We start from the raw sequence: 26,207 nt of genomic DNA on the forward strand, positions 1-26,207 counted from the left end.
AGAGAATTTTTTTTTGAAAGCTGTATCAGATTGTCTGTCCCTGAATCACCCCTACAGCTGACAATCTGTGATTTGCTGTACAACAAAAGTACAATAGAAAGCTAATTAGAAAAAATAGAGTATAAAAATTCCTTCCCCATGGGAATATTTGAAAAATGAAAGTCAAATGTACCCTTAGACAGATCCAGGCTATGGAGAGAGCGATGGAAGCCAGTTGTAAAAAAGAGAGAAAAAATGGTCAAGTTACGGGAATGTACATACAACTGCTGCCCAGAACTGGTTGCATGGCAACTAAAAGTGGAGGAACATCTCCACAGCAACAAGGAGTAGCAACAGCTCTAGAGGTAGGTGAATTGTAAGATTGACAAAGTTTTAAAGGGGAAAGAACCAATAACAATTGAAAACCAAACTAAACCTCCCCCAAATCCAGCCACTACCCAATAGCAACACCATTTCCAGCAACACCAGAGCTGCTGCAGAAACAGGAATTTAGCTCAGGTGGGCTAGAAGAGTGATCACTTCTGGATACTGTCACCTCTTTGACCAGGAAATCCATGAATGCTGGGTAATGCTTTCATTACCTGCAAAACAATGGCTGACACTCCTATTGATGGAAGCAAACAACTATCCTCAACAAAATGACTAAAAGTGTCACAGAATAAGTTATGGGGTAGCATGTCAGCCTACAAGAGTGTGTTATATAGGGGACCCTGAGTCTCACAATGACAAGCCAGTGAGACTCTTAAAGCTCACTGTGGGGGGCGGGGTGTCTCTACATAGACCTAATCTTGTTGCCTGCTCTCCAGCCCACTTCTGGTTCCTCTGCTCCTTGCCCCTTCTCTGCATAAGAGAAGTCCAAGCTCCTCTCACCTCAACACCTAGCACAGCTCCAACCCTCCCACTGTTACTCCTAGCCCTTAACCCAGCTTTAGGTACTGTGCACTTCTATTCTACTCTCTCCCACCTTCCCTGCCTCCTCAGTGGGAAAGCTCTGCGTGCCCAATCTTCCTCCTCAGTTCTTCCTGCACAGCTCCAATATTTTCCTCCCCATGAATAATGCTGAATTTATCTACCCAATACCTCTGTGCTGTATTATTATTGCCATTTTTCAGCAGAGGAACTAAAACAGAGAGATTAAGGCCAAAGTTAATAGCCACCTCCAACCATTCTGGCTTCAGTGACTTGCCCAACGTCCTAGAAGCAGCCTGTGGCAGAGGCAGGGATAGAATACAGCTTTTGAGGATACCACTTTATTGCCTTCAACTTTGGGTCACTCTTTCTTCTCATACCAGCCTACCTCATCCACTGCATAGATATTCCACCCTGTGAAACTATATGCTAGGCACATTTATTGGTGTACCTGTCATTGTTTTGCAAGCAAAGGCTCATTGCACAGAAAGTATGGGGAAATATGTAGATTTCACCTAACCTTTTAGAGAGTTGGTTTTGCTCTAAGTAGGATCCCAATTCTATTCCTGGCTCTGCCAGGAATGAACTGGTGACATTTCTCTCAGGCTCCTGATCTACCCATTTTTCAGACAAATTTGGTTGTGTGTGTTGTTGGTTTTTTTTTTCCTCCTAAATTTTTAGAGAAGATGCCAAGTTAGAGTTTAAACTTAGCTGCAACTTTATTCAAAGTGGCTGGGGGGAGGGAGGAAGGAAGGAAATTCTGTACTGTTGAACCACAATGATCTCTGCATTAGGTCACCAGCAGTTTTTGAATGAAGGATTGTCAGATCCACTCCGACTCCTCTATCCCTAGAACTAACACACAGCTTTCAAAGGATTTTAACAGCTGCTTGCTAGACAGCAGTAGAATTTTGGAAATCAAGGAGTCCTGAGTTCTGTTTCAGGCTTGGGCTTTGGGGACCGGTGTCTAGTGGTAACAGGCTATCCAAGTCCATAACTTTGGCACATTCATTCATGAAGATTGGGTGGGCTAAGCGGATGAGAGTTGATTCTTTCATATTAAAGCAGTAGGTTCTGTTTCCAGCTCTATAAGTCACCTTGTGCAACCTTTCCATTATTTTATCTGTAAAATAGAGCAGAGTGTGGCAATAGTTGCCTGCCCCCGGTTATGGGTATGAGGTTTTGGTCAATAATATAGATTGTAAAGTGCTCAGAAATATGAGTAGGCATCATCTGAAGATGAGTCAGGTGAGCCTAGAATTCATCATCTGGTGGACTGTAGTTCAATGCAATTCCCCTAGGAAAAAGAGTATTTGGTAGGGGAAGTTTTTTTTTTTTCCTCTTTCCCTCCTACAGTAGAGGAAGGAGCTGTATCTTGGGCACTCCTTGATCAATAGCCTCAGTTTTTCTCCACCAAGTCTACCCTTGCCTTTGACCTACCTTATTACATTTTAAGCAAATCTGATTATGTATGTATATTTTTTAGATGCAAAATTCTGATTTAAACTGAAACTTAGCTGCAACCTTAGCTATGGAGAGGTGATACCCACTCCATAAAGTTTATACCAACGTTACAGATGAGAAAACTGAAGAACACTGAGGTTGTGACCTGCCGCAGGACATTCAGGAAGATTGTGGAAGACCTAGGAGTAGAGCCAACATCTCTTGATTTCTAGATCACTACTTCAACCACCTCAGTTGTTTTGGGGTTAAATTGAGGGAATAGTATTCGTTAGAATTTTAGCTCCTTATTCTGGTTAGTAAATTGTTCATTAGCTGATTCTATATTCTTTTCAAGAATCTACTGAATAGTTTGAGCAAAGAATTTTTAGATTACTGGTTGGTTGTGAATGGTTCACTACAGCTATTTGTTATTCATTATGTGGCTGTTTTAAACAGGGGAATAATGAAAATGTGTTTACTCATACGAACACTTGTATCAGGAAAAAGCTCACCGTACAATACATGAAGACATTGATATTACAAATTCTTTCACAGCAATTGTCTATAACAAATAACATAAGATCAAACCAGCAAGACCCGAACATGGTGGTTTTATTTCTGAAAATATTCATGAATCCATTTTTTAAAATGATTTGACTAACTCTCGTGGGAACTTTCTGAAACAAATCAACTATTGCACATCTCCAACAAATCCTCCTATAGGTGTTTCCAAGTCTAAGAACCTGTGAGGCTACAATTAAGTCTGCCGCTGATGGTATAGAAAAGAGAACCGTAGCTGTAGACAAGACATGCTTATGGTAGTTTTTGACAATAGGCCATGTTCTCTCAGTTACACTACAACAACTTCCATTGGACATCCCTGAACTTTCTGTTTTTAATTGAGAAGAAAGAAAATTCCTGAGAAATGGGTTGTAAAGCTGAAAGGGTTAACAATAAGTAACAGACCATGTAGTTTTTTGGGGCCCTAGCTCAAAAGTGTTCTGGGATGTGGTCTAAAAGCTAGAGATACTGATGCCTACTTTCCGTTATCCTCAGAGCGTTCTGATACGGTGGTGTCTCTGTCTCTGTCTCTGTCTCTCTCTCTCTCTCTCTTTATAATTTAGAGACCAGGTGGGTGAGGTAAAATCTTTTATTGGACCAACTTCTGTTAGTGAGGGACACAAGCTTTTGAGCTTACACAGAGCTCTTCTTCAAGTCTGGGATATATACTTAAAGTGCCACAGTTAAATACAAGGTGACACAGATTTTTTAGCATAAGTAGTTAACACTTATTTCAAGGGACCATTGGTGGAGCAGTCAGTTAACACATCTCCAGTTATAAGGGGTGAAAGGAAGAAAAAATAGTATATAAATAGTATATTTGTCAGGAATACAAATTATAAATAACAAAACTAACAAGAGTGTGGGAGCTTTTTAACATTCAACTACTCTTGTGTTTTAAATTTAATATGCTGAATGATTTCCTGTGTATTTTATGTAGTGAGCTGTATGATCTGTGTCTGTCATAGATTATAAGATTGGGACAGGAGTATAGGTGATCAAAATGTTTGTTGAAATGTTTTTTAATGGAAAATAGCTTTGATGAAAACAAGAGAAATTTCAATTTTTTTTGATAAAAATGAAAAATATTTCTTTCCTCAGAATTTTTCATGGGGGCCAAGAGGGGAAGAAATATTTGCTCATTTAGCTGTAGATGGGAGCCATGTGTTTGTACAGTGCTGGACATACTAGTGATACTTATTAATTTTTATTCTTATTTCTTTACTAACAATAGCCTCGTTCATGTCTACATTTGAGGAAGAATCTACAGAGATTTCTATTGCCCCTGTTTGTTTAAAAATGTGACTTACTATTCAGTTTAACATGTTTTCTTGGAGTAATTCCACCTTGTTTGTGATAGTGAATTCAAGCATTACAATAGTGGATGAGTAAAGTAAAATACAAAAGCAATTAAACTTACCATGGAACTTTTATGAAATTCCATAGACTTTAGATAATAGTCCAAATAGCTGTGGAGGAGAAAAACAATAACATACAGTTTGGCTTGAACCTCTGTGTAGATATTTGTTATCCTTGATCCCCATTCTAAAAAATAAACTATGCCCAGGCTTCTGATCCATTTGCAATTGTTTACCATTGGTTTGTTCTAAATAACTCTGAGTTCACCACCTCTTTAGATCGTCCTCGGCAGAAATGATTTATCTTTGAGACTCATAAAAGTACTTCTGAAGATCTTTGGACTGCACCAGCTTACATCAAGTGTCAGGTATTTTAAAATGTTTTCCCTGCAGGGGAATTACCATTTTCCCATAACACAAGCCAAACACTGTGCTGTTTTTATCAATATATTCAGTACACTTTTCAGGAACAAATTCCAGCAAAGTGCTCTTAATGTAAGTGATGTCAGTGCACTCACTGTAAGTGGTGGTGTCTCCCTTCTTGTTTAGGGTTACAAGAAAGTGTTTTTCTTTGCAGGGCCAGTTCAGATCCAAGTCATGAAGGCTCCATCACATCAGGGCCAGGTTAAAAGCTGGTGGAACATTTAATGCTCCTGCTCCAGTGCCATGTGGATAGAAGTGTGAGCTACTACCCAGGGAGCGAGGGTTCCGAGGTGGTGAGTAGCAGTCCCTGGGGAATCGGGACATCTTTCATATCTTTGAGCCCGGGGAACATGATGGGTACTTCTGTTCTCCTGTTTAACAAGAACCCTGAATCCAGTATTTCCTTTGTGCACTCACAAACACATTTAGTAGTACTGGGCACATTCCCTTGTACTCTCCTGGATCTTTCCCACTCCTTCACAGCTTGCATGGCAGAATAGTTTGGGGCAGGCTGATGTAGGGAAGAAAGTGACACAATGAAATTTGAGCCATGCAGCAGGTGGGAGACCTCAAATGAGTGGTTTCACAGGGAGCCTCTGATTTTGCTCGAATGTCCCCACTTCCTTCCACTGCTCCCTGCTAGTGTATTTACTTGGTCTAAGAGGGGAAATTATGCATGAGGCTGTGCTATGTGTAACTGTGATTCTGATTTACAGAGGTTTGTCCAGATCTAGTCTTTAGTTTTGACCAATGTACGTTTGCACCCATTGTGTTTTGCTTTGTGCTTCAGGACCGAATGGACCCCAAAACTGAAAGCAAAACTAAGTCCAAAATGTGAAATTCTACCTGCTTTCATAGCCTGACTGTGCAAAGCTGCAAATTTCACCTAGTTGACCCAAGAAGCCATAAATCAAAGGCTTACTCAATGTGAGCTGAGTTTGGAACAGAGCCAGGAACAAGTCATGTTGCTGTTCTTTTGCAAACTTTCTGTGCAGCTGTAAAGGTAGAAGAAACTTACTGCAAAGATGGAGAATCCCAAAACACTACAGAGGAGAACCTCCCTCTCTGCCCCTACTAATACATACAAAAGAGAAACAGCACATCAGCATCAGAAACTGGAAGCTCAGTAAGGATTCTGTCACTGGCACCAGGACAGTGAAATGTGAACCTATTTGAATATAAAAGGGAATAGAAATATCTTGGGTAGGCACTAGGACCCCACGAATGCCTATATGAAATGCTGCCTGGCAGCATGTCAGTGGCACAAAGCTTCCTCAGCTGTTACACAAGACAAGGAGCAGCATTTGGAGCAGCATTTTCCTCCTGAAACCTGCAAGGTATTTATCTATCTACCATTTATCTTTAGGATTCTTAGATTATAAAGCCTTGGAGCTGCTTATTTCATCCTTATTTATTTCCAGCATCTCAGTTGTTTATATTATTGTTATGTTTTTATATTTCTGTAGATCAGATGGGAGCAACAGTGCCATAAAGAAATGGGCTAGTTATTTCCAGCTAGTGAGACCTGGGAGTATTGTACACCAAAAGTGTAAGTACGTGTTTTATCTTTATTATGCTGTTTATCACTGCTTGTTCCTTTGGTTTGCATTGTATTCCCCCTTCAGAGAGGGGAAGGAAACGTTGATGGGCTGATCTAGGAAGAGAAACCTGGATCTTCTGTTCGCCCGTTGTGGAAAATGTCTAGCAAATGCCTGAAAAATCCTAAGTACTAGGGAGACGTGTGTTTTCTTCCAGCTTGTGAGATGGTGGATTTTGATGAGGATAGCAGATTTTTTTTCCCATTGTGACTTTTTCTTCCTTGCCTGGGATGGAAAATAGATTTTGCTGGATTCTGTGAGCAAAGCTCACAACTGGTTTATGTGTGCTCCATTCGCAGGGTTGAAGAACTGTTTGTTTTCTTTGTAATCACTTGTCCGATGCAGCATATTTTCTGAACATATCTCTAGTTTTCCAATTTCAAGATAGTCCCATCAGATATGTCATTCATTCATTGCTAGAAGGGTACAGAGATATTCATGAATCTTAACTGAAGCCAATGGATTGCTTCCTACTTATAAGGTTCACATTCAGTGCTAACAATAGTCAGATGTAATCTTGGAAACAGATCATAGACAGTTTTTCCCATTCATTGAAGGAAGTTGTATTTGGTCTAGATATGCAATTTTGTTGGCCATTAAAAGGTTTGTGATAATCTTTTAGATATGATTGCAATTTCCCTTTAACTACTCTGCATGTACAGTCATAGCTACCACAGAACTGACATACAGATTGCTCAAGGGCATATAGAGCACTGGCTGCCAGTTGGAAAAAAGTTTAATGAAAGAAGTTTTGATTGCAGTTTGAACTTAAGTGGATGTGACTACTGCTTGTCAATGGACCATGTGTGTAAGTAAGGAGACAAGGGTTTGGCCCAATCCCAATCTATGCTAGAAGCATTTACTTTACTAAGAGTAAAATAATTTATTTGGATTTTAGAGAAATGCAAACAACCAATATGACTTATAAATGGCAACTGTACACTAAAGAAGACTCAGGCTTTATAATTTTAAATGGATTGATTTAAAAAGTGAGTGTTTTTAACTGTAATGACCAAAATTCAACTGGCAATGGGCCAAATTCATAGGTGAGTCTAAGGTAGTAAAAGGGCTGTAATTTATAACAACATGTGCATGACTGCTAAATTTGAGCCAAAATTTAAACAATCCAAAATATATTTTTGCAGAGAGGGATAAATTAAAGCTTTCTCTGGGGAAAGGGGGTGGGATGTTGTATCCCATGTTCATTTCTGTTTTTAAGAGAGTTAGAGCACAACTTAGATGCAAAATTCCCATAGAGTTAAGAGTAAGGTGGCACAATGAGACCTGAGGATTTAAGAGGTTTTTTTTGTAGTGTCCCTTAGAGCCATTTTAAATACAGTGAATAGTTTCCACATGATTTAATTTAATAGCTAGATACAATTCAGATTGTATTACTTGGTAATAAAAGGTTTCAGAGTAGCAGCCGTGTTAGTCTGTATCCGCAAAAAGAAAAGGAGTACTAGCGGCACCTTAGAGACTAACCAATTTATTTGAGCATAAGTTTTCGTGAGCTACAGCTCACTTCATCAGATGCATTCAGTGGAAAATACAGTGAGGAGATTTATATACACACAGAACATGAAAAAATGGGTGTTTATCATACACATTGTATGTATTAATAGCTCATCTTAAGTGATCACTCTCCTTACAATGTGTATGATAAACACCCATTTTTTCATGGTCTGTGTATATAAATCTCCTCACTGTACTTTCCACTTTATGCATCCAATGAAGTGAGCTGTAGCTCACGAAAGCTTATGCTCAGATAAATTGGTTAGTCTCTAAGGTGCCACCAGTACTCCGTTTCTTGTTGTAATATTGTGACCTTTAGGCCTGTAATGGAGTGACCAGAGAGATTGAAATGTTCTCCGACTAGTTTATGAATGTTATAATTCTTGACATCTGATTTGTGTCCATTTATTCTTTTACGTAGAGACTGTCCAGTTTGCCCAATGTACATGGCAGAGGGGCATTGCTGGCACATGATGGAATATATCACATTGGTAGATGTGCAGGTGAACGAGCCTCTGATAGTGTGGCTGATGTGATTAGGCCCTATGATGGTGTGTCCACATATCTATTCAGGGGACAGTTGGCAATGGGCTTTGTTGCAAGGATAGGTTCCTGGGTTAGTGGTTCTGTTGTGTGGGGTGTGGTTGCTGGTGAGTATTTGCTTCAGGTTGGGGGGCTGTCTGTAGGCAAGGACTGGCCTGTCTCCCAAGATTTGTGAGAGTGATGGGTTGTCCTACAGGATAGGTTGTAGATCCTTGATGATGCGTTGGAGAGGTTTTAGTTGGGGGCTGAAGGTGATGGCTAGTGGCATTCTGTTATTTTCTTTGTTGGGCCTGTCCTGTAGTAGGTGACTTCTGGGTACTCTTCTGGCTCTGTCAATCTGTTTCTTCACTTCAGCAGGTGAGTATTGTAGTTTGTAAGAATGCTTGATAGAGATCTTGTAGGTGTTTGTCTCTGTCTGAGGGGTTGGAGCAAATGCGGTTGTATCGTAGAGCTTGGCTGTAGACAATGGATTGTGTGGTGTGGTCTGGGTGAAAGCTGGAGGCATGTAGGTAGGAATAGCGGTCAGTAGGTTTCCGGTATAGGGTGGTGTTTATGTGACCATTGCTTATTAGCACCGTAGTGTCCAGGAAGTGGATCTCTTGTGTGGACTGGTCCAGGCTGAGGTTGATGGTGGGATGGAAATTGTTAAAATCTTGGTGGAATTCCTCAAGGGCCTCTTTTCCATGGGTCCAGATGATGAAGATGTCATCAATATAGCGCAAGTAGAGTAGGGGCATTAAGGGACGAGAGCTGAGGAAGCATTGTTCTAAGTCAGTCATAAAAATGTTGGCATACTGTGGGGCCATGCGGGTACCCATAGCAGTGCCGCTGATTTGAAGGTATACATTGTTCCCAAATGTGAAATAGTTATGGGTGAGGATAAAGTCACAAAGTTCAGCTACCAGGTTTGCCGTGACATTATCGGGAATAGTGTTGCTGACGGCTTGTAGTCCATCTGTGTGTGGAATGTTGGTGTAGAGGGCTTCTACATCCATAGTGGCCAGGATGGTGTTATCAGGAAGATCACCGATGGATTGTAGTTTCCTCAGGAAGTCAGTGGTGTCTCAAAGACAGCTGGGAGTGCTGGTAGCGTAGGGCCTGAGGAGGGAGTCTACGTAGCCAGAAAATCCTGCTGTCAGGGTGCCAATGCCTGAGATGATGGGGCGTCCAGGATTTCCAGGTTTATGGATCTTGGGTAGCAGATAGAATACCCCAGGTCGGGGTTCCAGGGGTGTGTCTGGTACAACTGACTTAGGCTTGAATAGAGACTGGGAGTGGATGGGTCATTACACAAAGTAAAACTATTTCCCCATGTTTATTTCCTGCCCCCACCCCCCACTGTTCCTCAGACGTTCCTGTTAACTGCTGGAAATGGCCCACCTTGATTATCACTACAAAAGGTTTTCTTCCCCCCCCTACCCCCACTCTCCTTCTGGTAATAGCTCATCTTAAGTGATCACTCTCCTTACAGTGTGTATGAAAACGCCCATTTTTTCATGTTCTGTGTGTATATAAATCTCCTGACTGTATTTTCCACTGAACGCATCCGATGAAGTGAGCTGTAGCCCACGAAAGCTTATGCTCAAATAAATTGGTTAGTCTCTGAGGTGCCACTAGTACTCCTTTTCTTTTTGGTAATAAAAGTCCATGATCCAATATTTTCTGCAGACAGGATACAGTAAAATCAGAATGAATCCTCCAATGTCATACTGTGGGGACGAAATGAACTAAATAACCTCTCCAACCGTTCATGTCTAATACTTGTTGAATATACATAGTCTGTGCATTTTTATCTTTTCGAGTATATTCACTTGAGTAACTGTATTCTATAATTCCTCTTCTTTACATGTAAACACTATATACAAACACATACTGAAGCAGCAGAAAACACCTGGCACTGACTCACAAAATCAAGGCTATTTTGGCTTCTGCACTATTATTTCACTCCCACTTAGAAAGTGGCGGTAGCTCAGAATTAGAACTGTGCAAATAATGAATTTTTTGGTTCACTGGCAATTCTGAAAAATACAAAAGAAAAACCAATTGTGGATCAAGCTGAAAAAAGGTTTTTTTTTTTTTTTTTTTTTTTTTTTTGGTTTTTTTTTTTGGAAATTTCAGTGAATTGAAAAGTAAATAAAAAATTTGTTTCAGGTCAAACAAAAGGTTTCTTTTGAACAAAATCAAAATGTTTGACTTCAATTTTGATAATTTTAAGACATTTTTTATTTTTATTTTCATTTTTCTAAATTAAAGTCATTTTGAAAATGTCAAAACATTCTGAGGGGTTCTTTTTGAAGGATTTTGTTTTGAGCCAAACAATTTGGTGAAAATGATACAAATTTGCTAAATGTTTTGGTGTCACTGAATCTTCATTTGTCACTGGGGAAAAATATTTTGGCCAAAAAATGTTGCCCAGCTCTACCCTTAGGTTAGACATTGATTAGAACTATGTAGTTTTGGATCTGGATCTAGATCTCCATTTCAGCTCTAGTCCTCCAAAAATTCAGGGGTGTATGAATCCCAAGGTTTGGCTCTATCTTGTTATAGAGCTAACACCCATGATGTGAAATTTAGATCCGGGTCCAAATTCTAATCCACTTGCCCAGCTGTGTGAGTTGTCAAGGCCTGGGGCTTTCACTTGAGCCTATGTGTGTCTCAGAATAAATGTATAACTGTGTGTAACTGTCCTATACTTACAATTAGTTTTTGTGTATATTTGTTCAAAAGAACATTATTAAGGGTGCACTATCAAGCACTCAGAAGTTAACACCTGCCTGTGCAACTTTAAGTCAGCCCTTTGTGCATATGCATTATGATACAGTCTTCTATTATACATTGCCTCATCCAAAACACAGGATGGAGCTGCTCTGGGGGGTGAGTCAGGGTTGTGCAGTGAAAGAGACTTTTGTCTGTAGGACCTCTGTTTCATTTACTACAGAAGTTGGAAGGTGAGTAATGATTAAGGCAGGGGACTGCAGGAAGAGAAAGGATGGTCTTGTGGCTGTTGAATGCTGGCTTGGGGAACTGGATTCTAACCCTGCCTCTGCCATGGAGTTCTTGTGCGATGCTGGGCAAGTCACTTAAGCCAAATTTTCACAGATGGTCACTAATTGTGTGTTTCTTATTTTCTGGGTACCCAGCTTGAGACCCTGGCATCTGCTAAGCACTCGCTGCTGCAACTGGACTTAATAGGCTCAAGCTGTGCTTTGGATATATAAAGTGCTATAAAAGTATTCTGAAAATTCAGGTACTAACATCTTAATTTAGGCGTCTCACGTTAGTGGATACTTTTGACCGTGATCTCTTTGCCTCAGTTCCCCATTTATAAAATGGGATAATACTCTCCCCCAACCCATCTCACAGGAGTGCTGTGAAAATAAATGAATGTTTGTGAGCCACTCACTTGAATCATTTGGGGGATTCTTTGTCTTTTTTTTTTTTTTAACTTTATTAGTCTGAAATATGCTGGATTAACACTCCCAAAGAGCAGATGATGCCTCACTGCAACTGCTCTGACTGTGTACTCCACCCTTTCTCCTTTAGGGATTAAAAGGTAGTCCAATCTCCATACTCATCCCCTCTTTGGCCTCTTTGTAGAGATTGATTACTAGACTGCCAAGTGTGGTGGTGATTTTTATGATGATATCGCATGTGCACTATGAATGAGTCTGAAGCCACCAATTAATGCATTTCACACTGGCTGTTGTGATATGATAACAACTTTCACTTAGGCTGAATTCATTCTGGCAACCTGGCAATTATGATGTGAAAGATTATGTATCTTATCCATCTCTTGCATGATGCATTCTCCACAACTATGTCTACAGTTATTATTTTATTATTTGTATTATCATAGTGCCTAGGAGCCCTAGTCATGGACCAGGACCCCATTGTGCTAGGCGCTGTACTAACACAGAACAAAAAGATGGTGCCTGCCCCAAAGAGTTCACAATCTAAGTATAAGGCAAGAGACAACGGACGCATGCAGATGGGGGAGTTACAAGGAAACAATGAGACAATGTTGGTCAGCATGAAAGGCAGTGGTATGAATGCACTAGCAACCTAACAGTCACAGTTTTTGTAGGCATCACAGCAAAGGAGAGCTTTAGGAAGGGTTTGGAAGGAGAATAATGAGTTAGGTTTATCAGAAGCTCTTCCCAAGAGTGAGGGGCAGCCTGGAAGAAAGCGCAAAGGTGCTACTTTGAAAATTTAAGAGCTGAGCAATGGAGTGTGGCATCCTGGGCTGGTCAGAGGGGAGAGTTGACATCTCAGTAGCAAATGAGATATGATAGCTAGGATGGGGTTAGGCCATAAAGGACCTTGGAAGTTAATAGAAACCGCTTATGTTTGATGCGATATGGAAGAAAAACCCAATGGAGGGATGCAAAGGTGATAGTCAAAGTGACAGTCTAGGTAAATGATCTTTGCGGCAGCATTCTGAATGGATACAAGTGGGGCAAGATTGCATTTCAGGGCCAGACGGAAGCATGTTGCAGTCACCGACATGCAAGATGACAAGAGTCGGGATTAGAATTTTAGCTGTGCAGATGGCTGGGAAAGGCCATATCTGAGAGAGGTTTTGCAGAAAGACTTGGCAAGATTTAGACTGAGCTTCGATGTAAGAACCTAGAGAGAATTCCAAGTCAAAGATGACACCAGGTTATGGGCCTGAGTGAGAGGCAGGACGGTGGTGGTGTCCACAGTAATTGAGAAAGGAGGTAGCCGGGAGAGCTCAGGGAGCAAGGATTAAGAGCTTTGTTATATCCATGCAATAGCACTGAAGTCAGCTGGATTTCCTGGGTGCCACTGAGAGTAGAACATGCCACACCGTGTTTGTATTTTACTAAATTATATACATATAAAATAATTTTAAATCTATCAAATAGCCATAAACATAACTTTTCATTTGGAATGCCAAAGAGACTAATGCACTAGCCTGTTAGCCTGTATTACTATCTCAAATTGTCTGAAAGCACCTGCAACAGCACACTGTCAATTGCTAAATAGCTGTATCCATGGGCAAAGTATTTGTAGCTCATTTACTTAATAATGGAACATATTTATGCCCTTTTCAAAGATTTTATGCTCTGCAACTGATCATTTTTATTTATGACACACGATGGAACACAGAGGAGACATGATCCTGCCCGCTAGATGTTTACAATCTAAAAAAAAATCTACTGTAAGGTGGAGGGAGAGGTTCTGAATTCTCTCTCGGTCTTATTTTTTCTTTTAATTCTACTATTTAATTGTAAAAAAAATTAAAAACCAAATTGGGTCAGCATTATTGATGTTGGTATACAAAACAATGTTTAAGATGCCCTCTGGTGGTCTGAAGGCAGCAGTTATTCCCAGAACTATGCATATATTAGTGGGTCTTTTGACACTGCATTTGTTAAACACAAACAGACTGATGGATTTCAGCTGCTTTGAAAACACAGTGTGTGTAGGGGGGAATAAATGTTTGCCAAATGGAGTAGGACACAGGGTCCTATCTGGCAACCCTTTCTCACCTGAGTAGTCTATAGTCATGCAGGTACTTGCACTGAAGGCTATTGGCCAAATTGTGTTTTACTTGTTTAAATCAGGAGTAATTTCATTGATTCAATGAAGTCACTCCAGTTTTAAACTAGTGTGAGAACAGAATTCGTCCCACTGGAGAAATCTACATGAGTGAAAGTTACAGGCTGTGATATAATGGGGGGCTGGTGATTCTGACTCCCATTATCCCACTCTAATTGCATTATTGTCACGGCAGCCCAGCCGTTGCCCATTCAGTGAGTACCAGTGATCTAGTAGGACCGTCCTGTACTGATTCTGAATGTGAAGGTGCCATATCTCAACATGTAGCCAGACCTTTTAAGTGGAAGTAAATATAGCTGACAAATTGTGAAAGCCATACTCGGAAGGCAATCTATAATACTTTTACTGGGCACTATTTCTCCCTGAGTAACTCCATTGGATTGTTCTGACCCAATGTTTCTGTGATTTTTTTTAAAGCCTTTTCTAACAAGAAATCCTCTTCAATATGATTGCCCTTTGAAGTATAGCTAAGACCTATTTTATCCAGTATGTAATAGCATGTCTGCAGATTTAAAAACTGGAGCACTATTCAGTTTTTGTGGTATGTGGTTTTCTCCTTATGGTGTATATATGTAAGTCCTCTATCTGGTCTATTTGCTGACTTGTAAAGCATGCTCCTTTAAAGGATTCATAATACAACATTTTTAGCAATGTGGTAGTCACACTTTGAAGCATTCAGTCGCTGGGTCAAAAGCCATCCATTAGAGAATGAGATGGTGCAATTAAGGAATACTTGTCTGTGGAACAATAGTATTGTAAATATTTTCTATCTAGTTGAGTGGGTAATCAGTGGATTTCACTGTCTTACCAAGCTTGACCCAAGACTTTTCAAAGAAGTGTAATTTTTGGTAGCACTACTCAGTTCCTATTACTATTTCATCTTTTTGCATCTCAATCATGGGCCAAATTAATCCCTGATAGAACGCTAGTGATATCAGTGGTATTACACCAGAGATGAATTTGACCTAGCAACTCTCCATTTAAAAATCTCTGGCTCTGCATTTTAAATGAAAGTATCATTATTTATATTGTGTCACCCAGACTTTAGCAGATTATACTTTATTTTCAGTGCTCGTTAACTGGGGCTAAATAATGATGAAACAGAAATACACATTTTCTCATAAATATCTAATCTGCATTTTTCAGCATTTTACAAATGTATTATTACTGGTGGTGCTTGGGAAATAGTATATTTTTAAAGCATAAACTATTTCTTAAAAGTAAATTGTTAATTTATTGTGTCAGGTTTGTGCCAGGCTCTCCCTTGTCTGCTCTCCTAGGGCCTGACCCAAAGGTGGTTGAAGGCAATTGGTATTTTCCCGTTGGCCTTTGGATTAGTGTCATGGGTTCCCAGGGGTACAACCTGGAGCTGGGGTACTGCTGAGCCCTTTGTCTTACCAACCTGGGATCCCTCTCACACTGATGTTGTTGTGACAAGCTGCAAACCGCTCCAGGTCCTGCACTCACACAGCCATCCACAGACTGGGCCATACCCATATTCGTTACATGAATGCTTTCGCCAGCCACTCATGAACCAACAATAGAGAGGCTCCAGCCAATTCCCCACAGCTCCCCAGCCTAGGACCCCAGAGCTGTACCATCTTGCCCTTGTCAGCCTGACCAGTGTAAATTTATTACCCAGTCTGCCCCTTCCTCAATGTGGAGAGGACCTGCACCAGCCCTTGTTCCTGAGCAGATTTCCCTTGCACTTCAAACAACACACTGTTTTAGGTAAAAAATATAAAACAGATTTATTAACTACAGAAAGATAGATTTTAAGTGATTATAAATAGTAAGTGTACAGATCAACCCTTCTAGTACAGTCATGTAGTTTTCACCTGCCATTTGTTTCTAGTCTTTTTTTTTTTTTCCACTGATGGCAACAACCACAATTTAGACCACTTTTCATTGTACCTAAGATCAGAAACTGGGTGCCAACTCAGGAAAACACTTAATCATGTGCGTAACATTTGTCATGTACTTAAGTCTCAAGTGACTAATGCAGCTGCTTAAAATTAAGCACATGCTTAAATGCTGTCCTTAATAGGGAGACTTCCTCTTGACTCTGGGTGAAAATTTCATATCAAACTGTCAATTTGTATGAAACTGGAGAACCTTGCTACATAATCCAGGGCTCTAGGGAGACTGTAGCTACTGATGCTGTGTTTGGGAAATTAGTCAGGATAAGCACCAGATGTGTTAGTGTCAAAGCACAAGTGGGAGCAGTATTAAAACAAAACAAAAAACCAACATGAAAATCCACTTATAGGCCTTCAGGGAAGAAGAGAGTGATCGTCATACTTATATTGACAAGGTGCTCTGATACTGTGATTATGGACTTTAGGGACCTACGTAGGCAGAGGGTGAAAATCTTGTTCCCATTGAAGTCAATGGGATTTTTGCCTTTGACTTCAAGGGGGCCAGGATTTTACCCATAGTCTTCTGAGCAAGAGGACTCTACTTGAACTTCATCTATGAACGTTTCCATTATAAGCTCTAATAATAAGCCACCACTATTGTTTTGAAAGGAAACTTATTCTAAGCAATTTAAACATGTCAAAGAACTGTTCACAAGACATACAAAAGAAAAGTACTGCCTTTCTCCCCTCTGCAAAACACGAGTCATAACTATACGTGGGAAGCCATGCAACTGCCCTTTTGAAATAACAGTTCTTTTGTGGGTTTTATGGATGATATCTCATCTTCAACTGAAGTGATGGTTGTCCTTAATGGTAATTTTTGTCATTAAGTAGAGTTTGCAGGAAGGCAACTTCCTTATTAAAGTTTATATATCAAAGCTAAAAGCACATGAGAACAAAAAATCTAATGTGCATGTGTTTATGCATACACATAGTTGAAACCACTTTTGACAGGATGTGGATACCCTTTGACAGGATATAGAATTTGTAATTTAGCTGGACAGATTTAACTTAATGAGTGTGCTCTCACTTGAATGCGGTGCTTAGAGTCGATGGAGCTACTTTGTAAAGACAATTTGTGGCATTAATTGGCTTGTCAATCACAACGAAAGGAGCTACAAATTGCTTTCAGAATGCGACTCTGTGCTGCATCTCATCTGTGTGCACACAGTAGCATCCAGGAGGTACGAATTCTTCCTGGCTGAGAGTGTTTGCTGTTCTGCTGTTTCTTTCCTTTTCCCAGCCCTTCTGGGATCACAGAAGCCCAAGCGGTTCAGATCAGTCAGAAGAACTTAAATATGAGTGGTATGGTGAACGAATGCTGTCACAGCAGGAATGTTAATTATGGGACGAGACTAGGTTGTTTCTGTCTCAGTACATGTAAATAGGCGTACTGTCTTGCTAAGTGTTTGTTCAGTCACTAATGCAGTGAAGCTACAATCTTGCTTGCTGCTAATACTTTGGATCTCATTTTAAGGTGGGGTTGGAGGTGATGGGTCAGCTGAAAAGGATCTATCATGGCCACCACATGTAAACTCAGAATTGCAGCTCCTGAACATGTACAATTTGAAATTCCTTCACTCACTTAAGGGTGATATACCGCAGTGCACTTTCTTGACGGTGTCATTGCCGACTCTCATCAAATTGGATTCTGTGCTGTTTTCTTGCTGGCTGTAGGCAAGTGGGAGTGACTTGCAGGCATCAAAGCCATAACTTCCTTTGAGAAGGTTATTTATTAGAGAACACAACAGGCTTGGAACATCTGGCTTGATTTGGAAGCCTTTATTAAAGGCACTCGCACCGTCTACATCTTTGGGTTTGCCCTTCTGAAAGGGAGGCAAAATTCAGACATGGGTTATGTAGTTAAAAAGACATTAACGTTTTCAAGAACACTGCTTAGTTCTTAGGTTTGTTTGGGTCACTGATAGTCCATTTTCACTGGGATGCTCCAACTGCTTTAACCAGTTCCAGTGATGCACAGTAACAATAAATTTGTCTTAATAGGGCAGTTAATGTGGGTTTATGGCTGCTTTGCATTACTGGAGCAGCATAATCAGCCAGAATGTACTGGTGAAGCTGGTCCATATGGTTCTGTAATTTAAAAACCACATAATTGGGATGCTCAGGTACACTCTCATTTGTACAAAATAAGCAGTCGTCCCAGATAAAAGGGTTCTTCAAAATGGAACCAAGGGCTACATATTCCCCAGTTTTATTGCAGTGAGGCTAATTTTGAGGAGTCCTTTATGTGAAATGCTCAATAATAGATTTCTGTATATTTAAGTGAATAAATTGCTATTCATAGTGTTTAAGAAATATGGGTCATATTAAACTCTTACAAGTACTGTAATCATTACATTAAGAAAACCCAATCATTCTGCTTTGTTTTAATTCAGAAATGGCTATTTTGTAAAACTGTAATCTCACCAGTATAACAAGTAGGTCTTTGCCATTCTCCCACATTACTGGCACTTCATTGTTGTGGACAAGCAGTAAATTGTTTCAGCGGCATGCCTGGAGCAGTAAGTCTCCATGTCATTCTCCTCAGTCTCTCGTCTTCTATCCTCTGGAATATCTCTCCCTGCTGCGGCTAGCACCCTCCATCTGTCAAATCTTCCACTGTAGGCTTGTTTATATCCATGCTAACAAAATCTCTGAAGTCACCCACAAAGAAGGATTATGAAGTTAAAATTCACCATTAATCTCTGAGGTTGTTCAGTTGCCTGGTAGAGTGAAGATGGTGAGGAAGGTCGGCAGAGAGGTGGGATGATGGAGGAGTCTGGGTAAAGGGCACTTTGCCCTGCAAAGGGGGTTTTGGTGGGCTGGGCATGAAACTACAGCATTAACAAATTTTGCACATATTTTAGAATGTGTGCATAACAACCGAGTTAGCATGTGAGTTTATTTTTGCAGCCTGTTCTGTTCCTCAGCTGGTCTGTGTTCTGTCATAGCTACTGCAGGTTAAGGGAGGATGGGCTTGGGCTAGGGCTAGCCTGGGGAGAGAAAAAGCACAACACTCCCTCCTCCAGTAAAAGTAGAGGGAAAGAAAGCTCCCCCTTCTCTCCCTGGTCTGGTGAGTGCTGTTTCCCTATGTCCACCCTCCTTCTCCTGTTTCAATTTACTTTAACCTCTGGTGCTCCCATTAGACTGCGTGGTCTGCAGGACAGAGAGTGTGTCTGTCCCATATGGTCTGCAAGGTGGCTAGCATACTGTAGGTGCTATAAGTGGTTTATGATGGCTCTGATCACTAAGATGCCACATCTTTCACCCTTGATTTTTAACTGTAGTAATGAATGCATCTTAACAACAGTGTTGCCATTGTCACTACCATATCTGTCAAGCCTCTGTGTGGGGCAGAGTGGGGCTATAAGCACTTGCTGAGCTACTTTGCAGTAGGAGCCTGAGGAGAATTGACATAGATTGTAAACGCTTTGGGGCCACAACCTTCTCTTTGGTCTGTCTTATAATCAGAAGGAGGAATTCTGACTGGCTCAGCTCGAATCCTCTTGGTCTCTGGGAGAGCACATGAATGTGGCTCGTCTTCCCCCCCCACACCCCCGCCCCAGGGCTGAAGCCCCAGTCCCTTTCCCCTCCCCCTCCACCTGGTGGCTGAAGTCTGGAGCTGCCATTCCCTTCCCCCGCCCCAAGCCCACAGGGCTAAAGCACCGAGGCCCCCACCACACACAGTGGCTGAAGCCAGGAGCCCCGAGCCATCCCCTCACCCCCACTGCTGTGCCCTGAAGTTTTTATATTGTGTGTGGGGGGGGGAGGGGGGGCTCAGAAAGAAAAAGGTTGAGAAGCCCTGCTGCAAATTACAAAAGTATCTGCTCGCTCTTGCAGTTCGCTGTGAGTGAAGCTAATTGTACTGCCTGCACTGACCTGCAGAAATCAGCTGAGCAAGTTTAAATTGGACTAGTGTAGAGTACCAAGCACCATGTGTTGGACCCAGTGGAGGAAATATAAAGGAAAATAGAAATATTTATGTATTACAAACATGGGGTTAGTAAAAGGTTGAACAAGGTGAAGAAATAATGTAGCTGAAAATGTGATTTCGGTATTCCTAAAGGTTCGTACGAACATAAGCATTGTTGTTATATAGGGTCAGACCATTGGTCCATCAAGGTCATCTGACAACGAGAAGTATCAGATGCTTCAAAGAAACCCAATACTGAATAGGTTGGCAAAAATCTGTCCATAGTAGAAATGTCTTCCTAATTCTGTGTCCTGATGTGTAGATTATGAATAAGAATTTCCAGTTATCACTTTGAGGGTTGACAGGTTCTTGTCCCAAGATCAGGCCCAATATTAAAATTATTATATAGTTGGGAGCCCCGATGTGCACAGGTGCAACACTCACACTATAGGAACTCCTTTATATTTACAAATAAATAATTTATTAGTACATTTAGCAAAATCACATACACTCTAACTCAGTAAGATAGAGATAATACAGAAAGCAGATCTGAACCCCCATAGTTACACCATCCCTTGCAGAATAACCTGAAATGTTAGCCATTATCTTCCTCATCACTGTCATCTTTCTCATCTTCACCAATGGCCGTCATTCTAGCCTCTCTCAAGGGCTACATCTCCCTCTCCTCCTGCCCACAGGCTGGGATGCCACTTTTATAATCTGTTATGTGGATGTTACCATGTCTTATGCATATTCAGTAGGGGTTTCTCCCCTCTTCCTTATTTGTATTTCCTCCCCTTACTAATGTTAAGGTGTCCACCTGTAGGTTAGTATAATTATGATTTTAACTTATCATATACGTCAATTCATTGCCACGGCACTCTTGCGATTGGGTGTTCCATCCAAAACCTTCCAGAAGCTGGTGTGTGTTCAAGTTTTTGTGGTTGGCTGAAGTCATTGTGGACAAAATTCCGCCCCCCTACACTCTACTTCGAGTTCCCCAAAACATATGGGTTACCTAAGTTTATCTATGCCAAAGTTCATAGGCCTCAAGCCTCATGCTAACTGCTGAAGCCAGTGTCTTACAGGATACAAGCCTGTAGGTTCCTTGCATTACAGCTGAATATAAGCAAGCAGAATATAATGCAAAGCCATGAATATAATAGAGGTAAACTGGCCCACTGGGCTACAATCCTCGGTAATTAGATTATACCCTGAAGCCTGAGGATCCCTTATTTGTTATCTTATTTTAATGCAATTGTGTATGTACTTATTATTCATGTATAAGTTTAATACTTTATGAAATCTGGGGAGCTCTTTGCTTCTGGGATATCTCATGGTAGTAAGTTCCACAGATTAATGTTGCTCACCTTGCACTTAAGCTAGAAATTTGATTCGACTGGTGAATATGGGTTTAATTATTTTTATTATGATTGTTTCCTTTACTCAAAAATCAGGTAGTTCCTAAAAGTCTTCCCCCTCAGCTTTCTTTTTCCATTCAGAACTCCAACATGTTCATATACCTTTAATATTTGGTCTTTGGCTTAGTGCATTTCTCCAACAGGAAGTCACCATCTGTGTGCTCGAAAAAGCAGAAGGCCAAATTATATGACAGGGGGGCCCAAATCAAAATGTTAGAGCTTTGCAGCTCATCAAAATTCAAACATGGATCCGGATCCAGATTTTGCAAATGGCTTTTATCTTTATAATGAACTGAACTGAAAGCCCTGTTCTGTCCAACTCCACTTTGGGGTGTTCAAAATTCAGATCTAGACCTTGTTTCAGGGGCAAAATGTGTAGTTGGAGCTCATCTCTAGTATACAGCATATCAAAATCAGAAGGCCTACTTGCATGATATACAACTGTTTAGTACATTCTTCTCTCATCCCAGAGGAACTCTGGGAATTTCAACGAGGCTGTCTCAGAGTTCATCAGCGACGCGAGGAATAATGTCCTGAAATAGGTCTGAACACTTATATAAAATTATCATTTTTATTAAGTTGATTCTGCCAGCATGAAAGAGAGAGAGAAGATGAGTAATCCAGTTCTCCAATTCTAAAGGAAATTGGGTCAATAGGGGCTTAAAATGAAAGTCCTGCTGTCTATTAAAATCAGGAATAATAATCACAAAGTAACAAAAGAAGTTGACCAACCATGAAGCATCCTAGCAAAATTTAATGTGTGATTGAATTGTTTGTTGGCAATTGTCCAAGCTATTGTGGTCATGAGAACCAATTTTCTCTTGGTGGACTGTGAGCTGGAATGCAAGGGCTGCATTATCCTAGATGCTCTGTGCAGTCCTGCATCCCAAAGATCTCATCTATCCTGCCCGAAAGGACTTTAACCATTGGTAACTCAGTGGCATGCACCTGGCAGGCAAGAAAATCCTCTACAAGAGAGGTGGAATTTTAAGGCTCCAGTTTCCTTAAGGATTTAAATTAAAATTTATACTCAGAGCAGGGAGGAAGCCCCTGACAGTTAAGGCAATGCCTTCAAACTGTCAGCATTTTATTCAGCAGCATAGACATTTATTTTATATATAGTTCTGTCAATGAAGCCCAAATTATTATTTTCCTATTACTTAGCAGAGGGAATTTTTGTGGACAGCTTAACATTGTGGACAGCTTAACATTGTTACATCCTGTAACTTGTACAGATTTTTAATTAAAGAGCAGAAAAGCAATGCTAGGAAACCAAGTAATATGATTGGTGAGCTCAAAGTCAACTCTACACAGAGCACTGACATTGGTTACTTGTAAAGGGGTAAGAAGTTCTTTACCAAAACTCCTTTCTTCTACACAGCAGAACCCACTGGAACACTTGCTCTATGCTGATTCCTTCTGTTATGATGCCAATATCACTCTCACTACAGCTCCTTTTCCCCCCTCCCTCGACAACCCATGGTACAGATTTTAGCAACTTGGTCTCCTGCCCAGCTTGCTTCCTTTTTAAGGCCACTCCAGCTCCCCAATAACCCACACTGTAGTTCCCTGCACAAACCTTCAGTCCTTCCCCAGCCTCCCGTGGTCACCCTCCCAAAGACCTGCTGATTGCTCACCGCTGTGACTGCAATCGTCTCAGGCCCTTGTGTATGGTGCACAGGGGAAGGGGAATATAAAAGGAGCTTAAGCAAGAAGAGAGTGATGTTATGCATGGTTGTAGAAGTTCTGCTGTAGAGGCTGTTAGATCTTGGAGAAATGCTTTTTGTTAGTTGTGGTGTAATTTTTTGTGCATACAGTAAAGTCTGTGCCCCATCCTGGAGCCAAATCCAGTTTCACTGAAATCAGAGTGACTTTTGGTATTAACTTCAATGGGAGCTGAATTTGTTTCTCTGACAAATCAGTGCTTAAGTGCAGGGCTGATGCTTATAGGATTTACCCAGAAAAGCAAACAAAAACATTCCTTGTTGCCAAAACATTGGAGGAAAAATCTGTTTGTGCCCTCCCCCTAACTTCCATGAGCACATGTAGATAGTGCCCTATCTGGCCCCAAAAATTTAGTAGTCTATTTATCAGTATGCAACTCGTGCTGAGGCTGATTCTCAGCCAGTGCAAATGGACATAACTTTAAAGTTGCCTCATTTAAGTCAGTGGGAATACATTGATTTACACTATCTGAGAATCTGGCCCACACTGCATGAGATAAAAATCTATCAGTTATCTGAGCACTTAAGGAGGATCACAGAAAGTTAAGAAGGTCTATATGAGCCTTGCACCTTGTCTTATGGATTTCATCTGAACATATTTTACTGGTGTCTCACATCGTACTGCAGCACTACAACCCTGCTTTCTCCTGGATGCATGTGGGCAGTGTATATTCATTTTTGTCAACAAAAAGAACATCTCAGCTTACTGAAGTTTGCTGAGATGTTGCAAGTACTGTCATGTCTGAGGGGCTCTTATAAGGAGATGATGATGTTACATATTCTACCTACTGAGGTAGTGATGGCTATTAAGTGGAATTGAAACCACAGCAGAACCGTGGCACTACTTTGATCATAACCACTGAGGCTATTGAAGTACATCCATAGAGAATGATCACGCTGAGGCAACGAGTTTGTTGTTAAAAAGTCCACAACTCTGCAGCTTCCATACGTCTTAAGTCTTTCTTTTTTTATTTTTTATAAGGCCCATCATCCATCCTTAATGCTTCTGGATTTGGGTTTAAACAGAATCAGCATGATGAAAGGGAAAGACAGGCAGTTGATTCGAATCTGAATAAAACATTGGTTACTCCTGATTTGTCTCCCCCCCGCCCAATACTTTCCCCTTGCTAAAAAGATACTACAGCCAATGTTCTAGAGCAGGGGTGGCCAACCTGTGGCTCCAGAGCCACATGCGGCTCTTCAGAAGTTAATCTGCGGCTCCTTGTATAGGCACCGACTCCAGGGCTGAAGCTACAGGCACCAACTTTCCAATGTGCCGGGGGTGCTCACTGCTCAACCCCTGGCTCTGCCACAGGCCCTGCCCCCACTCCACCCCTTCCCGCTCCCTCCCCTGAGCCTGCTATGCCCTCGCTCCTCCCCCTCTGAGCCTCCTGCATGCCACAAAACAGCTGATCAGTAGGTGCAGGGAGAGAGGGGGAGGTGCTGATTGGTGGGGTTGCCGGTGGGCGGGAGCTGACCAGGGGCTGCTGATGTATTACTGTGGCTCTTTGGCAATGTAAATTTTGGCTCCTTCTCAGGCTCAAGTTGGCCACCCCTGTTCTATAGCAATGTTCCAAATGTAACAATAACACTTTTTTTTTTTTTTTTGCAAAATGTAGGATTTTGAACCAATTCTATAGCACTTTTCTAACAAGCATCAAGATTGTGCCACTTATGGTCAGTTTTATGCTCAGTTTTGAATTCTTTACTTAACCAAATCCTACTGAAGTCCAAATGAGTTCTTAAGAATTTGTGTTGGGATTGCACCTGGAGACATGCAGGCATAAATTAACTTTATAACTTGTTGAACCTTCTTGTTTCTCTAAATGTTGGTTTACAGCCTCCCTAAACTTGTTGAAAGAGTATAGTAGTATTTAAAATGTGTCCAGACAAAGCTTAAATGCCACAGTAACACCTGTGGTTTTTTTTTTTTTTATCATGGCTGGCGTTTAAATTGCAGCACTTAGATTTAAACTCAAGTCTACCATTTTTGAGAAACAAAAGATGGAAATTGTGGATTATGATGGATACTGGAATAATTGACAATATGCTGTTATTCCTATTTGTCATTAGCACATTTTTTACTGTTCTGAGTTACTCCTCTGTTCCAGTTTAAACAAAGTCTTCTTGGAACTCACCTGTGTTGGATCATATTAAAGAAGTTCTGTATTAAAATCACAAATGAGTTTGATTCCCCATAGTTTAAATTCCAGGGTATTACTAATTAAGAGGTCTCTTGGGTTTTGGTACTGTTTCTCTCCCTCTATGTGTGAAACTTGCAAGCTGCTAATTGTGTTAGTACATTCTAAGACAGAATCTGTTCTCAAAGCAATTCACAGAGACTCAAAGCAATACTCTAACAACAGAAACAGCACCCAGAGACTCCCCGCCCTTTTGTTGTATTAACAATTGTGATTAAAATAGAGATAGAGGATGTATGTGGACGGATGCTTGGTGTGGATAACAACTGAATGATCAGGGAGGTGCCAGCCTAAGAATCCAGTGTCCATCGGCTGAAGAAGGCGTCAAGTGGAAATAACCAGAGGACCCCCGGAGGGCAGACTGGAATCCACCCAACAGCCTCAAGAATGGGAGAACCAAAGAACAAGATAACTTCTTGGAGCCGTCAGGAATGTGCTATCTGCTGATTGATTCAGCAACAGCATGATGAAGCAATTCCCATAGACTGGCATAGGAAGAAATTCCTATAAAAATAGACTCTTAAAAAGTGAGAACTTTGGGGTCTGATTCTGCAAACCAACTTCCAGGAGCATCAGATGAGCATCTGACAAGGCCCTGCTCCCTCCTCATGTCCAGGCCACCTGGCCAGTGGCTTGGCATGAGCAACTCTAAGGCTGGTAACTATGATGACAACCTTGCAGAACCTCTGTGTGTGTGTGTGTGTGTGTGTATGTGTGAATAAATATGAGATTGAATGGAATGTTATAGCTATAACTAACTGCTTACTATGATAACAACCTTGCAGAACCTGTGTGTGTGTGTGTGTGTGTGTGTGTGTTTGTATGAATGAATGAGTGAATAAAGATGAGATTGAATGGAATGTTACAGCTGTAACTAACTGCTTACTATGATTCTTTCTGTATTCACAATAAATGTGGTATTTTGCCTTTTTCCCTTTAATAAGATCCTGCTGGTTTTTAATTTATTGGTACAACACCTGTGCAAGAGCTTAGATAGTTGGATATTTTACAGCTTGAAAATTATATATAAAAACACTGCATGAAAGTCCCCTGGCCCAAGTAATTTCTCTTAAAGGAATAGCACTTGGTTAAAAATCAT

The 26,207-nt window shown here is 40.9% G+C and overlaps 1 protein-coding gene across 1 annotated transcript in view; it reads left to right on the forward strand.

The window, feature by feature from the left end:
- The first annotated feature begins 5,928 nt into the window (after positions 1-5,928).
- The window catches only part of RAB27B (RAB27B, member RAS oncogene family), a 193,328-nt gene continuing 173,049 nt past the window's right edge, over positions 5,929-26,207 (forward strand). Inside the window, exons 1-2 of the mRNA XM_074952372.1 lie at positions 5,929-6,031; positions 6,161-6,243. The gene's annotated coding sequence lies outside the window, so the exon portion shown is untranslated. The remainder of the gene's footprint in view (positions 6,032-6,160; positions 6,244-26,207) is intronic.

This window comes from Natator depressus, chromosome 5, assembly GCF_965152275.1.
Source record: "Natator depressus isolate rNatDep1 chromosome 5, rNatDep2.hap1, whole genome shotgun sequence".
Taxonomy (NCBI): Eukaryota; Metazoa; Chordata; order Testudines; family Cheloniidae; genus Natator; species Natator depressus.